Consider the following 19199-nt stretch of genomic DNA (forward strand, 5'->3'; position numbering starts at 1 on the left):
AGACTGTGTGGATCATAACAAATTATGGATAATATTGTGAAGAATGTGAATCTAGAACACTTAATTGTGCTTATGAGAAACCTGTGCATAGACCACAAGACAGTCCTTCGAACAGAGCAATGGAATGCTGAGTGGTTTAAAATCAGGAAGGCTGTGCATCAAGGTTGTATCCTTTCACCCTACTTATTCAATCTGTATACTGAGCAAATAATCTCAGAAACCAGACTATATGAAGAAGAATGAGGAATCAGGGTTGGAAGAAATGCATTAACGATATATGCAGATGACGCAACCTTGCTTGCCGAAATCTAAGAGGATTTGAAGCATTTACTAATGAGATCAAAGACTGCTGCCTTCAGTATGGATTACACCTCAACATAAAACAAAATTCTTCAAAACTGTACCAATAAGCAACATCTTGATAAAGTGAGAAAACATTGAAGTTGTCAAGGATTTCAGTTTACTTGGATCCATAATCAATGCCCATGGAAAATCAAACAACACATCGCATTGGGCAAATGTGCTGCAAAAGACCTTTTTAAAGTGTTAAAAACAAAAGGTGTCACTTTGAGGACTAAGGCGCCTGACCCAAGCCTTGGTCTTTTCAATCACCTCATGTGCGTTTGAAAACTGAACAATGAATAAGGAAGACCAAAGAAGAATTGATGCCTTTAAATTACTGTGTTGGTGAAGAATATTGAATACACCATGGATTGCCAGGAGAATGAACAAATCTGTCTTGGCAGAAGTACAGCCTGAATGTTCCTTAAGTGAGGATGATGAGACTTTGTCTTACGTTCATTGAGCATGTTATCAGGAGGGATTGGTCCCTGGAAAAGGACATCATGCTTGGTAAAGTAGAGAGTCAGCAAAAAAAAAAAAAAAAGGAAGACCCTCTATAAGAATTGACACAGTGGCTGCAACAATGGGCTCAAACATAGCAATGATCGTGACGATGGTACAGGATTGGCAGTATTTCATTCTTTTGTATATTGGGTCTCTGAGTCGGAACTGACTTGATGGCACCTAACAACAACAGTGCTACTATATTTTATGAACAGAATAGGGAAATAAATCACAGTTAAATATTTCAATAATGGTTAAATAATTTACTATATTTTCATATTTCTATAGCCTGTTATACAATTAATAGCCTAGCTTTCATGGTACCTAGTTTATGTCTATATATTTCTCTCATCATAAAATTTTGGTGTAATCCTATCAAATCGCATTTATAAGGATATATTTAAAATATACTAAACACATAAAGTTAATATTCTTCAATAATTTTTATAACTAAAGCTATTTAAAATGTCCATGTAATCTACAAGTGATTTTTAAGTCTATGAGTAAAAATACACACTAGAGATAAAACTGTATGTGTTAGCAAAAAATTTGGCAGCACTAATGTTACAATCAATTGTATTTGTTATCCCAGAGAATGTTTTGAAATAAATGAAAATAATTTGAAAAGTTTTAAGAAATTGTTCAGAACTGCTTGTTTTTTAAACAGTATAAATTATTTATTATTAAGTGAAGACTGGCAATAGTTATGGCAAAATGATCAGTGTTGATATTAATGCAGAGGTAATCGTAGCTGGCTAATCAGCTGAAAGCTTCCTCCCATTAAACAGGGGATAATCATATGAGCTAAAGGAGTTACAGACATGTCCTACAGTCATTGAAAGCAATAAAAGTTAATGTGACTTTAAGAAACAAATCTTCCAATACTAATGTTCTCCAATTTTCTATTGATCTAAATCCAGAATTCCCCTTAGATTTAATGAGCAACCAGTAATCATGCTAAGAATCAACATATTTCCACCATTATCTCTAGGAAATGGACTAAGCCTCATTACTGTTCTTTTCTACAAACTTGTTCTTGGGTCCTAGGTTTTCCAGAGTCATCAAAATTCCCACAAATATACCTATATATCTGAGGGAATATACAAATATATACCTCCCTTCTGAAAAAAGTTATTTGATTATTACTCTCTTAGGCTTGGTTTTCTAGAGAAGCTAAACCAGTGAAGTGTATATACGTGTGTGTGTGTGTGTATGTAGAGACAGAGAGAGGTTTATCTCAAGGAAATGGCTCATGCTGTTGTGGAGGCTGGCAAGTCCCAAAGTCCATGGGTCAGGCATTAGCTGGAGGCTTCTCCTGACTCATATAGCTGCGGGGGCTGATGAACCCAGAATTAGAAGGTCAGACGGCAGGCTGCTGGCTCACAAGGCTTCAGATCTAGCTAATCCCAAAGTCAGCAGATCAGGCAATAGGCTACTGGCTCAAGTCTCAGGAACTGGAAGTCAGATGCTGATGAGGCAGAAATAGGATCCTAAACAAGCAAGCAAGCTTTGCCAGAGCACCCATAGATTAGACAGCTAGATGATAGCTAGCAAGATAGCTAGATAGCTAGATGATAGCTAGATAACTAGATAGGTAGGTAGGTAGATAGATGATAGATAGATAATAGATAGATGATAGATAGATGATAGGTAGATGATAGCTAGCTAGCTAGATGATAGATAGCTAGATAGATGATAGATGGATAGATAGATAGATAGAGCCAGAGATATAGAGATAGACATAGATATAGATGATATATAGATAGAGATATCTATTTATCTATCTATATGGTACAGGCCACACTCCCAGGAAACTCTCCTTACAACTGATTGAGTGATCATGTCAGATCACATCATGAAGGGATTACAATATATCACAAAATGAAGGATAATGTAGTTACTTTGACTATATAATATATTTGGAAGATAAGAACTTCTAATGCAATGACTTTATATTCATTTCATTATAGTAAATGTTTGGTGGTAGATGATCAAGAATAATGCTGCTCAAACTTTGACTTTGGCAGAACACTTCAATGCAATTTACTTTCCTGAAACTCATTACCCCTGGGATGGATAATATCTGCTGGATGATAAATAAATTCCAATGATCATGGGTTGAGTGAACAAAATAAATACTTTAAGGATGCATATTAAAGGGACATTGGGACAAGTATTTTCATACCTAAGGATGGAATGACTAATCATTAACCTGTCTTCACTTGAGACAGACAAAACAAAGGGGGTAGTGTATCCTGCCTTCTTTTTTTCTTGTAGATGTTTTGTCTGGAAATAACCACCATGTTATTTGAACCAACATCTACTCCCAACATTAAAACTTAAAAAAAATTCTCCTCATTTATTGATTTCATCTTGAGACTTTTCAGCAAGGAGGAAAGCCACAATATCTTTTCTTCTTTTGTTGACCTTCAGTAGAAGCCAATGCAGTAGTAGTGATGCAGAGATAAGGAAAGAAAGTAGAGACTGCCTATAGAGGCACCATTTTATGGGTATAGGTTATTGTTGTTAGCTGCCATTGAATTGGCCGACTTACGGCGACACCGAGCACAACGGAAAAGATACCTGGTCCTGCGCCATTCCATGACTGATTGGAGATGAGGCTGTTGTGATCCATAGGGTTTCCACTGGTTGATTTTTCAAAACAAATCTCCAGGCCTTTCTTTCTAGTCTTAGTCTGGAAGCTTCATAGCCACACTCAAGCCTCCACTGACAGACAGGTGGAGGCTGCACAGGAGGTGCGCTGGCCAAAAATCGAACCTAAGTCTCCTATATGGAAAGCAAGAATTCTACCACTGAACCACCCATGCCTCACTGAGTTTAGGTAAAATCAACTAAACAAACAAACAGGCTGACATCATTTGTGCAGAATAGAACTGCACTCCATAGGGTTTTCAGGATTGTAATCTTAGGGAAGCAGATTGTCAGATCTTTATTCTGTGAGGCCTCTGGGTGAGTTCAAACAGCCAGTCTTTCAATTAGTAGCAGAGCACTTACCCGATTGCACCACCACAGGACTTCTTTGAGTCTAGATTGAAAAAAAAACAACAACAATGGCAAACAAATCCGTTGCCATTGAGTCAATTCCAATTCATAGAACAGAGTAAAACTGCCCCACAGGGTTTCAAAGGTTCTAATCTTTGGGGAAGCAGGCTGCCACATCTTTCTCCCTCAGAGTGGCAGCCAAATGCTTTAACCATTGTGTCACCAGGGCTTCTTTGAGTCTAGATAAAACCCAAAATCAAACCTGTTGCTGCCGAGTCAATTCTGACTCATAGAGACCTTATAAGATAGAGTATAACTACTCCATTGGGTTTCCAAGGAGTGGCTGGTAGATTTGAACTGCCGACGTTTTGGTTGGCAGCCTAGCTCTTATCACTGTGCCACCAGTGCTCCTGGAGTCTAGATTTTTTTTTAGATAGTCCCTCCTTATTCATTGTATGAAGTCAGTCAGCTGGGGTCTGTTTGAATAGGAGAGTCTTGGCACTTATTATTCTTTCCTCCTGGAATATCTCCAACCCCTTGTGCCCATATCTGCATGAGTTGCTGATGTTCTTTTTCCCTGCCCAGGATTCTGGGACCTTTTTTAATGACTGCTAGTCAGTGGCTATAAGGAGGCCTGTTGGCACAGTGGTTAAGCATTCACCTGCTAACTGAAAGGTCAGCTGTTCAAACCCACCAGTGGCTCCACAGGAGAAAAGATCTGTTGATCTGTTCCCATAAAGATTACAGCCTAGCAAACCCTGTGGGCAGTTCTACTCTGTCATACAGGATCACTGAGTCAGAATTGACTTGAAGGCACACAACAGCAACAGAGGTGTGGCTGCCAAAGGCATCTACTCCCATCCTTGTTCATAGCATTATTCTTGGGCCAAACAAACAACAACAACAAAAAAAAACAAACCCATTGCCATCGAGTCGATTCTGACTCATAGCGGCCCTACAGTGACCCTATAGGACAGAGTAGAACTGCCCCATAGAGTTTCTAAGGAGCGCCTGGTAGATTTGAACTGCCAACTTTTTGGTTGGAAGCCATAGCACTTAACCAGTATACCACCAAGATTTCCTGTTCTCAGGCAATAGGAGCTAATTCACCAGAAGGTGCTTAGGACAGTTAAGGCCCCCAATTAACCCAGCCAACAATGCACTCCTTCCAGTTCCTTCAGCTTTTTCTTGACTGTTGACTTTTGTTCTTGCTATTTCCTGTGGCTGGGGTGATTTTCCCTTCTGCCTTCCTGGCAATGCTGATTCATACTTCAGATTTCCCCTTAAAAGTCACCCCCTGACAGATGCACTTTCCCTGACCACCCATGTCCTAACAGCTCCCCACCACATTGTTTTCTGTTAGAGCCTTCTGTTCATTGCCTTTGTGCCTTCATATCATTTACCACAATCTCTACTTGTGGGGATTCTTCTCGGGTTTACATGTTAGTTGCTTGTCTCTGGGCTGTGTCTATTGTGTTCACATTTGTATCAACAGCACCTAGATGAGTGCCAGACATGCAATAGGCACTGAGTAAATGAAATTGAATGAATGAGAGAAAACAGCCTTCATATGCCAGGCACAGATTACTATGGCTAAAGTAATATCTACTAGCTAAACATTCAAGGTGGTACGGTGGGTAAGAACTCAGCTGCCAACCAAAAGGCCTGCAGTTCAAATACACCAGCTGCTCCTTGGAAACCTATGGGGTAGTTCTACTGTGTCCTATAGGGTTGCCATCATTCAGAATTGACTCGACAGCAACGGATAAACATTCACTGAGCAGGGATGGCACAAGCAGTTTTCGATGTGCTGCTAACCTAAAAGTTGGCAGTTCAAACCCACCCAGTGACTCTGTAGAAGAAAAGCCTGGCAATCTGCTTCCGTAAAGATTACAGTAAGAAAAACCCCATGGAGCACAGTTCTACCCTGTAACAGTTGGTGTTGCCGTGAGTGGGAATCAACTGTATAGCAAACAATAAAACAAAAAACATCCGAGTAGTTGATTCAATACCCGCATAAGACAAATAACCTGCAGGCATGACTTTCGCCCACCTACTTTTGTAGAAGGATGGGGTCAGTTTCAACCATAAGAGACTAAAATTTAAGCAATGTTTATAGCTCATTTAGCAGCTCACTGCTAAATATTTTAAAAAATGAATTTTTTCTTTGGACTCAATTTTTCTTTGCATGTGTTGAAAAATAGTATATTGGGAGTAAGCCAGTAAAAGTAAAGGCAGCTCATAATATCACTGAGGTTTGTACTCTATGTTATTAGACATGCGGTTGTTAGTTGCTCATAAACATCATTCTTGGTCTACTCTGAGTAAGAACTTTTTTGGAGAATGCACCTTCTTCTGACACAGAGAATGATTTCATAAATAGACATGGGCTGTAATTTGCAATAACAATGAAATGTATTCAGAGGCTCAGTGGGGCTGGTGCTAATGAGAGAGGAAAAAACAAGTATAAACAAAAACCTTTGCATATAAATGATGTTTCAGACATTTAGTTTAATCATTTTGAGAGCATTCAATATATGGTACACTGGCGTCTAAGTTTTATTTTAGTTTGTTTTTTAAAACAATTCTAAACCTAAAGGACGTACTGAAGTCAGTACCATCAAGGTCACTTGGTGCACAGGACATAGAATGGGCCTGAATTAACCGCATGGATTCTATTCATAGAGCCCAGGAAGCCTATTGTCTGAATATTTGTCAGTACTTGGGGCCATAGCAGAGCTGTACACAGCTATAGAACCTGGGGCAGAGCCATGTGACCATTGGCAAGTCATGTGACCTGTGTCATGTCTGCCTCAGTGTCCTCTTCTGTGCAGCGGAAAATGGTACATACTTCACAAGGTTGTTGTGAAGATTTAATGATTTAATATAATAATGCAAAAAATAACTCTGAACAATAATGAGTGTTCCATAAGAAGCTATTATTATCACTATATGGTAACTATGATAAGTAGATAGCACCCATCTGTCAGTTTGTAGCACTGTGGTGGCTTGCTGGTTGCTGTCATGCCAGAAGCTACACTGCTGGTATTTCAAATACAGTATGGTTTCAGTACCATTTCCAGAGTAAGATAGACTAGGACAAAAGGCTAGGTGGTCAGCTTCCAAAAATTAGCCAATGGAAACTCAATGGATCACAACAGAATATTTTCTGATATAGTGCTAGAAGATTAGCCCCTTAGGTTGGAAGGCACTCAAAATACCAAATATCATGAAGATGGCCTAGGACTGGGCAAGGTTTTGTTCTGTTGTACATGGAGTCATCATGAGTTGAAGCCACCTTGCTGGCAACTAACAATAACAACATGATGAATAGATTGAAAAGTTATTTCCAAATTTGCAAAACTCTTTACCTTAAGACAGAATGGCTTTGGATGTTCATCTGGATAACAGCTTTCTTTCGCTTACGTTTTTCTTCTTTCCCAACCAATTGAATATGATTATTTCTCTTTAGCAAACATGATTTCAGATTTTTGGTCTCCGTTTTAGCCTGTGGTAAAGAATGGTTTTAAATGAGTGGGAAGAGTGAAGAATAATTGTTACATCCTTCTAGTATAAAACTATCAAGAACTTGGGATTTTTGTAATTAATCATGGAGCATCTCAGGAATATCAAAGAACAGGGTATGACCTGGAAGACAAATGTGAAGGTTCAAATAGCCTGCTGTGGATGGTATGTGATAATATCAGATGAAGTTTAGGGGAAGTATATTTAGAAAGTTCTAATTTTAGAGGTTATAAATCTTTGTAAAAAGTCCTTATTTCCCTGAGTCAGATTTAGTCTGCAATGTATCTTGACAACAACGGCATTAGATATGACCCCTATCTAATAATGTTACCCTAAAATCTGCTGGCCAACAATCTTTGTCCTCAATGGCATTATTCTGTGATCCTAAAGACCATAGCTACTGATCAAGGGGCTTCAGGCAGAGCAGAAAACATCTTAAAGTATTATCAGTTCTGTTCCCTCCATCTGGAGCTAGCCTAGAGGTTGATTATATTTGAATATTTTAGCATAACATTAAAATGGCACAAATGGTTTTGATTGGAAGCTTTAACATTATGGCAGCTGTTATATTAACTTCTTGCATTTCTCTCTTTTAGTTCTATTCTCCTCAGCTACAAAGACACAGAGTTGTTTAATTCTGCAGGTTGGAAAATGTCAGCACAATCATTGTTAATTTATTTTCTTTTCAAAAGCTTATTTTTTTAATTTTCTTTTGTCTTTGTTCTCATAACAGTATAGAGTATACCAAGGTCTTCCAACATATTATATCCTGGTCCTTACATCATCTCAGAATTGCTCACTAGAGCAAATTCATTTATTTATTTCATGACATTTACAGTAGGAACTTGTTACATTTATCCATTCCGTTTCTAAACAATTCTTATTAGCAGGGAATTCTTAAATTCTCTCCTCAAATTTTTGGAAACCTTTAGGACCTTCTCACAGTGCAGACCATTTTAAACATGAAAGTAAATTTACTTGAATCTCATAAAGAACAAATTCAACAATACATCTTCTGTTTTCAGGCATGAATGGAACCAGGTGTTGTAAGGATGTCATTGTTATCTGGTTTCTCGCTTTTTATTTTTCAGATCTGCTAAATCATTATCAGTCATGCAGTCATTAAAAATAGGCTTCCGTCCATCAAGCTCAGTACTGTTGAAAATGAGAACTTGCTGCTTTCTCGTCAGTTTGAACAATGGTCTTGGACCTGACTTATATTGCTCCAAACTCCCTACTGGTAGGTATTACTCCAATTGTTGAACTTCATTCTTTCAGATTGTTGTCTTTCCTCATTGAAGATGTAGGATTTTCAATGATTATCCAATAATTCTAGATTGTCTTTAAGTCCAGAACAAGACAGAAGCTGCATCAATAAATGGCCTGACAGGTAGTGAAGAGTACTATAATACTTCAAGAATACCATGTGGCGTTTGTACATTCTCAATATGCTCCTGGAGCACTGGTGGCACAGTGGTTAAGAGCTCAGCTGCTAACCAGAAGGTCAGCAGTTCAAATCCACCAGCCAATTCTTAGAAACCCTGTGGGGCAGTTCTACTCTGTCCTATAGGATCACTATGAGTCAGAATTGACCAGATAGCAATGGACTTGGTTTGTTTAATGTGTTTCTTTTTAATCACAGTCCTATATGTGTATAATTAATATGTCATAAGTATAATACTAATGACAATTACAAGCAATTTCTTGGTTATTAAACAACCAACTTGTTTGTTTCACCATGATGTATTCTATGAGAGTCAGAAGAGGCTTTGGATGTAGATTTCTGGGAGTAAAATTCCAGGTTTGCCATTTAATTTCTCTAAATACCTATTTTATCATCAGGAAAATGAACACAAAGGTTATTGGGAAAAAATTGCTAATGAATGAAAAGAACCAAAGTGTTGTGTGTTATTTTCGTGCTTAGATTTTATGTCATACTTCTGGATAAACATTCTTCTTTTTGAATACATGAATTCTTAATGATTTCCACTTTGTAACTGGAACAAATATCTAAGGTACTTATCTGTGTCAGGTCAAAAAGCTTTAATTTTGGAAGAATGTCAATGGTTGAACGATGTGCAACTTTTTCTATTGTTCGTTGTCTTCTGTGTTATCTATTAAACTTTTACAATTTTTTTTTGTGTGTGTTTTTTGGAGTGTTCTTCTATGTTGAAACATTGGAGTGTTCTATGTTGAAACATTGTGGCTGGTAAAGTGATAACACAACAGACCACGTGGTATTCTAAAAGTCCAAAAAAAAAAAAAAAAGATTTGATTTGAAACAAAATTGTCAACATCTACCCTAAAACAAAGATAAGAAGGTTGGCGGGGGGGACAGGGAAGCAAGAATAATGGAAATGGAACAACCAGAATGGAAATAACGAGAATGTTGACACAATGTGGGAAATGTAACCAATGTCACTGAACAATATGTGTAAAAATTGTTAAATGGGAATGTAATGGGCTGCGTAAACTTTCACCAAAAACTCAATAAAGTATTTTTTAAAAAATTCTAAAGGCCAAGAAGATTACCTTTTAGCAAAGATAGACTGTCCTAGTAATTAATCAGTAAAACCACACCCATTGCCATCAAGTCGATTCTGACTCATAGCAAACTTAAAGAACAGAGTAGAATTGTCTCAAAGAGTTTCTAAAGAGCAGCTGGTGGATTTGAACTGCCAACCTTTTGGTTAGCAGCTGAGCTCTTAACTACTTGGCCACCAGGTCTCCAAATTGGTCCATAGGCTCCCAAGTATTTTACAAAAATGTCAGGCATCTGAAATCCTACTTTCTGTAAGAGCCTGTCAAAAGTCAATGAAGAAAAAGAGGACATAAAAGCAGATGGTTGACTGACATTTATAATCTTAATGACTTTGACAGCTGAAAACTATCTTCTTCTTTGTAAAGACTGCCAGAAAAGAGAGTACCAAATGCTGGACATCTGCAGGCCTTGATAGAAGTAAAGAAAGATAAATGCCCCCTGTGGGTTCTTTTGCCTTTTAAAGGCACTATTTGTGTTTTGTGAAAAGATGTATAGTCTGTGGGTCACTGCTAAACATGAGGCATAACTTTTTTTTTTCTGATGTATAACTTTCATTTTCTTATGTTCGTGAAAAATGAAGTGAGGTCTGATGGTTTACAAGCAACCTAAATCATCTGATGAGATGGAATAATAAATGTTGCTGGTGAATGAAGGGGAATATAACAACACTCCACTATCCCAATATTCTGTCTTACATAACTCGTCCTTAAACCAGTTGCCATCGTGTTGATTCTGACTCATGGTGACCCCATGCATGTCACAGTAGAACTGTGCTCCATAGAATTTTCAGTAGCTGTTTTTGGAAAGTAGATCACCAGATCTTTCTTCTAAGGTGCCTCTAGGTGGACTTGAACCTCCAACTTTTTGGTTAGCAGTTGAGCAAGTTAGCTGTTTGCACCATAACTTTAGTGTCTGTCTTTTTATTATGGAATCAGGGGCTTTTAGAGAGAGAATATATTGATTCATAGGTTTATTATGCGATATTAACAGAAATTACCAAAAGCTATAACTGAAGGTGTGAAGAGCAATTCCCAAAACTTAAAGAATAGTTGATTGCATTTAAAAAGCTCTCTCAAATACAAAAAGAAATTTGATATTCCCTGCAAAAATGTAAAGGCCATGGGGCACATATTCTTCCATCTTATAGATAACAAAATAAAAGCTAAGAAAGGTTAAATTTTTTATCTAAGTTCACCCAGATAGTCATTGGCTGAGTGGGAACCGAATCTGATTATTTCATTTCTTACTTAACGTTCTGTTCATTTCCGCATATTCCCAACCAGCACTGTAAGTTGCCATCCACGTGTATTATCCCGTTGCTATCTGGTCGATTTCGACTCATAGCAAACCTATAGGACAGAATAGAACTGCCCATAGGGTTTGAACTGCCGACGTTTTGGTTAGCAACCAAGTTCTTAACCACTGTACAACCAGGGCTCCTCATGTATGTGTAGAAGGTCTATAGATTTTTTTTCTAAGAAATTGTTTTCAAATATGTAATAATCATTAGCCAGCGTGAATACTGACTAGCCATAATCCCTTTTCTGTTTCATCTTTTGGAAAGGGATTTTCGTCATATTGGGCTAGTAGAAATCAGATTTAAGTTCATTTATGTTTCCAAAACACGGTGAGCTTTGCGCAAAACAATTTTCCATCTTCTAAGTCTTGCTAATCCACTTTAAACTAAGGAAGAGTCACACATCATCTTGGCTGCTGTGATCACATACAAGCCACCTCTGCTAATCTCTTCAACGGGGAGTTTCCTTTGCACAGGCACACTGCACAGCGTGGGACATACAGCCAGTACCTTGCAAAGATTCCCAGGCTCATTTATAATTCAGCTTTTATCCTGCAACTATCTTCCGGAAGGTCTCTTCCAGACAATTCCGGGTCCTTTCACCACCTCCTCTGGTTTTCTCCCTAGCTTTTTAATAACTGATGAAGTTGAGAATGCAGTCATTACGACAAGGATTAACTGTGATTCATATCATTTATTTGCAAATGGAAATAGAAAACTACCCTGATATTTGATACATTGAGTTTCCTGATGCATCCGAGGGCTTTGGTTGTTGGGTTTTCTCAGCTTAGTAAGTTAAAAAAAAAAAAAAAAAAAAACTCCCTTGTGTCTCTGAATGCAATTTTCATTTTAGATCAGGCATTTGAAAATCTTAAGCATCTAGCACGTAATGAATGGCATTATAAATAAGTTTGAGTGCTTGAGCAAGAGAGAAGCAAAATTTTTCTCTAACAATTGGACAGAAATCTAAAACAGAAAGAAGTTTATATAGCTCAGGTTGACACATTTCATATTAGAACAAACCAACATATATATTCCAGAAAAAAAAAAAAAGACATAATCAGTGAATTCAAAGGTACAAATATAAAAGCTTATTTTGCTATAAAATTTATGATGATATTCTGTAGGTTTTTAATTTAATTTTCCAAAATTAGAGCTCAGGAGGCTTGGTTTTATGATCTTGCATATTATAAGTTTGGAAATGCTTATCTTTAAAATTACCTTTTTTATTCATTGAAGCACCACCTACACGGTACTGATGGTAGGAGCTCAGTACAGCATTCTGTTGTCAACAAGATGGCTACACTCATCCCTTTGTTGTTACTTGGCAAAATTGATAGGGTTTTAATTTGGTGCTTTTGCTGAGAATTGATACTTAAAACTTTGAGAAATGAAATAGGAGTTCACTGAAAATCCTTTCAGGAAGACCTGAAATTACACTACCACATCTTTTGGAAAAGGTTTTAATAAGCTGGCTGCCCTTGGAAAATTTACCTAAGCGTTAAGAAACCTGAAGTGGAAAATGAAGGCATTCTCTGATTATTTTCCTTTTTTGGAAAATATGTTGCCGGTCCTAAGAACGACAGTGAAAACCCTGGTGGCATAGTGGTTAAGAGCTACAGCTGCTAACCAAAAGGTCGGCAGTTTGAATCTACCAGGTGCTCCTTGAAAGCCCTATGGGGCAGTTCTACTCTGTTCTATAGGGTCTCTATGAGTCGGAATTAACTCGACAGCAACAGTTTATGCTAAGAACTACAACTGGGTGAATGAAATGACAGTGATTTTTGTCACAATTATTGATTGCAATATTTAAAAAAAGCCTGTCTATCTATCTAATAACCCTAAGAAGTAACAGTTAAGTGGAGTCTCCATCTTGACAAAAAAAAAAAAAAACTATACAAAACAATAATCTCATGATCTTGTATACTTAACTGATCTTCATTACAATATTTTAGGTATGTAATGGGGATAGCAGAAGTGCAGATTTCTAAGGCATTTGGTTAGTCAATGACACAAAACACCACTTTTTCTTTAAACCAAGGACTTCCATATTGTAGAAGAAATAGTGCAGAGCTGGAGTTTAAATCGTAATCACTCCCCTCTTGTTTCTCTGCAGCCCTGCCCTAGAGTAAAAGAATGAACGTGATATCTACTGAAGCCTTTTCTAGTCCTGTGCTTTTTTTTTTATTTTCAAATGTGATATGTATCTAAAGAAGATAACACGTTCTGCTTTTTCCCGGAGGTCGTGGTCTCTGGACCGTCTGTTAGTCCAAGACTGGAATCATTCCCAAAGCCAACCCTTCAGATAGGGATTGGACTGGGCTATAAGACAGAAGATATTAGTGGTGAGGAACGAGCTTCTTGGCTGGAGTAGACACATGAGACTACGTGGGCAGCTCCTGTCTGGAGGTGAGAAGAGAAGGCAGAGGGGGACAGGAGCTGTTGAATGGACACAGGGAATACAGGGTGGAGAGGAAGAGTGTGCTGGCTCATTAGGGGGAGAGCAGCGAGGAGTACATAACAAGCTGTGTATAAGCTTTTGTATGAGAGACTGACTTTATTTGTAAACTTTCACTTAAAGCACAAAAAAAAAAAGAAAGAAAAAGTCAATGGAACCATGAAAAAACAGAAAACAAAACATGTTCTGCTTTTAACAGGTGCTTTGTGGTAAGTGCCACAGTGATTTCACTTCACCATCAATTCTCCTTGCTGTCCCCACTGACCCGCCTCTTTCTAGGAGGCATAAAAATAATAAAATACATAATGACTTTGCTCCTCTTTACCATCCTCTCACTTTAAATTGTTACTCATATCAGCAAATAGCTCATTGGAAAGTCAGATTACATCCTGGAAAAAATATAGACCAGGGTGACATCAAAACCTCAGTTATCACTTCCTTGAGCTGAAATAATGGATAATAATAATGGATAATACCTTTGGCCAGTTAACTTTTTTGTGTTTGGATATTCCAAAAATCACTTTTTTTGTGTAAGGAAAAATCTCTCTCTGCCTCTTGAATACTTCACATGTTACGTCCTTAGAAAACCAGGTCAGATTAGTTCAGTTACATCGCCAAGTAGAAAGGCCAAGTGACAGTGGAAAATGGCATATGTTTTGCCTCAGCTCTTAGTACAGTAGCTGATAATTCTCTGGAGATAGGCAACTAATCTCTTGATTTCGAGTGCGCCTCTCCGGCTGCCTCCCCACACATCTGTATTCTAAACTTAATGCCCTATTAGTATGTAGAATACTAGGTACAGCCTGATGAAGGTTTATTTGGCAGAGTCTCCATCCTGTTATGCACAAGTGCATAGAATTAAAATAATGATTTCTAGTTGATTTCACGCTTCTGTAGCTTAATGGTCCCCAATGCTGCTAGTAGACCAGTTATACACAGTTTTGTACAGAAAAGATGTACTGAAAGAAAATACTGCTTTTGAATAAATCTGTGTCCAGATTTACTCCAAAATGAAATTGAAAAGAAAATTGGAAATATGGCTTTTAGAAGGATTTACCACTCTTTCTTTTCTGGGTAATTTGATACCATGGTATTCATAATGATCAGCGAAGTACTAAGAACAATTTTGTGCTCATCTCTACAGCAACCTGACATCTCCTGGTTTTGCTTTAAGTGCAGTTGAATGTAATTAGCCAACAGCTTGGGGCTTGATTAAAAAGTCACATTTTATAAATTTATGGTCATCTTCTCTGACTTCCTGAAAGCAAAAGACTCAGAATTCAACTCGACCTACGTGCCTGGCAAAGGTAATCATGCATTAAAGAAAAAGAAATGCACTCACCAGTGATATTCAGGAATTTCTGTCAATTTTTATACAATGCATATGTAAATTGATGGTAAAAAATTAACGTACAAATTTTTACTTGGTAATACCATGAAATAAGTGGATTTTGATTGTGAAAATTTTTAAACCAAAGTTATAAAATTTACCTTTCTAATTTTTGGTTTGGGTTTTTTAATACTAAAATTGGAGTCTGATTTCTGATTGCTCTCAATCTACTAAGAAGGAAGTTAGAGATGATGCTAGAGTGAATGATTGCCTTCAATTTTTCATCCTTTCCTATGAAACTTGCAATTCTTCCAAACACAGGTGGCATGTTCTTTTCACCTCTGGACTTACAGATTGGCAGAGAGTCACTCAGATAATCCCTCCCTAGACCAGCCAAACACCAATAAACTGACCCACAGATGCTGGTTGTCACCACCAAGATTCTTGGTTGTTGGTAAGGTTACAACACCTGACTGATTAAAAAAAGGTCAGGAATATTTAGGATTAGCTAAGTAACAATGCTCATGCGTGACAATTCTATCACTGAACATAAACAAGTAAATTGCTCACTTTGGGGGCAAATGTTTTAAAATTTTGGCAGAATTTTTTTTTTTTTTAAGTAATGAATTTAAAATCTGGGATGCTGGGAGCAGAAATCTTCTGCATCGAATAAGCATTTTTTAGAAACTAGCACTTGTGAGATATTATTTGACCAATTAAGAAACAGGGCAGCTTATTAAAGTGAATTCAGAGTAACTTCATGATTTTCTTGTACCTGTATCATACTTTATTGATCAGGGTTCTCATTTGAAGACAATAGTATCCATTCTGATTAGATTAAGCACCAAGAGATTCATTTTTTTTTTTTTTTCCCAGTCCCATCGAGTCGATTCTGACTCGTAGCAATCCTATTATGCACAAGAGAACCAAACACTGCCTGGTCCTCAACCATCCTTACCATCGTTATTCTTGAGCTCATTGTTGCAGCTACTGTGTCGATCCACCTCATTGAGGGTCTTTCTCTTTTCCACTGACCCTTTACTCTGCCAAGCATGATGTCCTTCTCCAGGGACTGATCCCTCCTGACAACATGTCCAAAGTATGTAAGACGCAGTCTCACCATCCTTGCTTCTAAGGAGCATTCTGGTTGTACTTCTTCCAAGACAGATTTGTTTGTTCTTTTGGCAGTCCATGGTATATTCAATATTCTTCACCAACACCACAATTCAAAGACATCAGTTCTCCTTCGGGCTTCCTTATTTATTTTCCAGCTTTCACATGCATATGATGTGATTGAAAATGCCATGGCTTGGGTCAGGCCCACCTTAGTCTTCAAGGTGACATCTTTGCTCTTCAACGTTTTAAAGAGGTCCTTTGCAGCAGATTTACCCAATGCAATGCTTTTGATTTCTAGACTGCTGCTTCCATGGCTGTTGATTGTGGATCCAAGTAAAATGAAATCCTTGACAACTTCAGTCTTTTCTCCGTTTATCATGATGTTGCTCATTGGTCCAGTTGTGAGGATTTTTGTTTTCTTTATGTTGAGGTATAATCCATACTGAAGGCTGTGGTCTTTGATCTTCATTAGTAAGTACTTCAAGTCCTCTTCACTTTCAGCAAGCAAGGTTGTGTCATCTGCATAACGCAGGTTGTTAATGAGTCTTCCTCCAATCCTGATGCCCTGTTCTTCTTCATATAGTCCAGCTTCTCGGATTATTTTCTCAGCACACAGATTGAATAGGTATGGTGAAAGAATACAACCCTGACGCACACCATTCCGTACTTTAAACGAATCAGTATCCCCTTGTTCTGTCCAAACAACTGCCTCTTGATCTATGTAAAGGTTCCTCATGAGCACAATTAAGTGTTCTGGAATTCCCATTCTTCTCAATGTTATCCATAATTTGTTATGATCCACACAGTCGAAAACCTTTGCATAGTCAATAAAACACAGGTAAACATCCTTCTGGTATTCTCTGCTCTCAGCCAGGATCCATCTGACATCAGCAATGATATCCCTGGTTCCACGTCCTCTTCTGAAACCGGCCTGAATTTCTGGCAGTTCCCTGTTGATATACTGCTACAGCAGTTTTTGAATGATCTTCAGCAGAATTTTGCTTGTGTGTGATATTAATGATATTGTTCTATAATTTCCACATTTGGTTGGATCACCTTTCTTGGGAATAGGCATAAATATGGATCTCTTCCAACCACTTGGCCAGGAAGCTGTCTTCCATATTTCTTGGCATAGACAAATGAGCACCTCCCGTGCTGCATCTGCTTGTTGAAACATCTCAATTGGTATTCCATCAATTTCTGGAGCCTTGTTTTTGCCAATGCCTTCAGAGCAGCTTGGACTTCTTCCTTCAGTACCATTGGTTCCTGATCATATGCCACCTCTTGAAATGGTTGAATATCGACTAATTCTTTTTGGTATAATGACTCTGTGTACTTCTTCCATCTTCTTTTGAGGCTTCCTGCGTCATTTAATATTTTCCCCATAGAATCCTTCACTATTGCAACTCAAGGCTTGAATTTTTTCTTCAGTTCTTTCAGCTTGGGAAACACCAAGCGTGTTCTTCCCTTTGGTTTTGCATCTCCAGCTCTTTTTTTTTTTTTTTTTTTTTGTCTTCTCAAGATGCCCTTTGAAATCTTCTGTTCAGTTCTTTTACTTCATCAAGTCTTCCTTTCACTTTAGCTCCTCAATGTTCAAAAGCAAGTTCCAGAGTCTCCTCTCACATCCATCTTGATCTTTTCTTTCTTTCTTGTCTTTTGAATGACCTCTTGCTTTCTTCATGGATGATGTCCTTGATGTCATTTCACAACTCACCTGGTCTTCAGTCACTAGCATTCAATGCGTCAAATCCATTCTTCAGATGGTCTCTAAATTCAGGTGGGATATACTCAAGGTCATATTTTGGCTCTCCTGGACTTGCTCTGATTTTCTTCAGTTTCAGCTTGAACTTGCATATGAGCAATTGATGGTCTCTTCCACAGTCAGCCCCTGGCCTTGTCCTGACTGATGATATTGAGCTTTTCCATCGTCTCTTTCTACAGATGTAGTCAATTTGATTTCTGTTTGTTCCATCTGGTGAGGTTCATGTGTATAGTCGTTGTTTATGTTGGTAAAAGAAGGTGTTTGTAATGAAGAAGTCGTTGGTATTGCAAAATTCTATCATTCGATCTCCAGCATTGCTTCTATAACCAAGGCCGTATTTCCCAATTACCGATCCTTCTTCTTTGTTTCCAGCTTTCGCAATCCAATCACCAGTAATTGTCAATGCATCTTGATTGCATGTTCGATCAATTTCAGACTGTGGCAGCTGATAAAAATCTTCTCTTTCTTCATCTTTGGCTTAAATAGCTTATAGAATTATTGAAGAAACAAACTAGACAGAACTTCCGGGAATGACTCTCAAAACTCACAATACTGAGTCCCCAGAGAGCCGCTGCCTGTCCCCTGACCAGGAAGTAGCTGCCATGGAGGCCAACTCCAGAACCATCCAGCTTTAGTGATGAATGACTCTAGTAACACAGCTGACTTCCCTCAGTGTCATTCAGGTTTGAATCAGAGTCTCCCGTTAGTGCATCTGACTTACGGCACATACAGCTTGAAGAAAGTCAATAAATATTTGTAAAATGACCAGAGCACCTAAGATGGGCCAGGCACTGGGGAGACAAGAGGAATCAGAGAAGACAGAAACCTCTGTCCTCATGGGCCTTCCATTCTGGAGTGGCAAGGAAATAAACGTATGTAAAATATATAGCTTATTGGATGCAGACAAGCACTTCAGGAAAATAAAGGAAGGAAAAGGTAAGTAGGGGTAGTTGCTACTGGGGGTGTGCAATTTTAATATTGTGACAGGGAAAGTCTCACTGCCGAAGTGGCCACTAAGCACAGTCCCAGAGGAGGGGAGGTAGTGAGCCAGACAGACAACTGGAGGAAGAGCATTCCAGGAAGTGGAAACAGTAGGTTCGAAGGCCATGGCAAGTGGGGGAGAATAGACCTAGAGTGTGTGTGGAACAGCAAGAAGGCCAGAGTGAAATGAGAAAGGGTGATAAGAGAACACGACAGCATCAGAGAAGTAACAGAGGAGCAGACTGTACAAGTTCTTATTGGCTAAGGAAGATGAGAAGCCACTGGAGGGTTTGACTCAATGAGTGAAATGAACTCTCAACTTTTAAAATCAAAATCACT

This window comes from Elephas maximus, chromosome 20 (assembly GCF_024166365.1).
Source record: "Elephas maximus indicus isolate mEleMax1 chromosome 20, mEleMax1 primary haplotype, whole genome shotgun sequence".
Lineage (NCBI taxonomy): Eukaryota > Metazoa > Chordata > Mammalia > Proboscidea > Elephantidae > Elephas > Elephas maximus.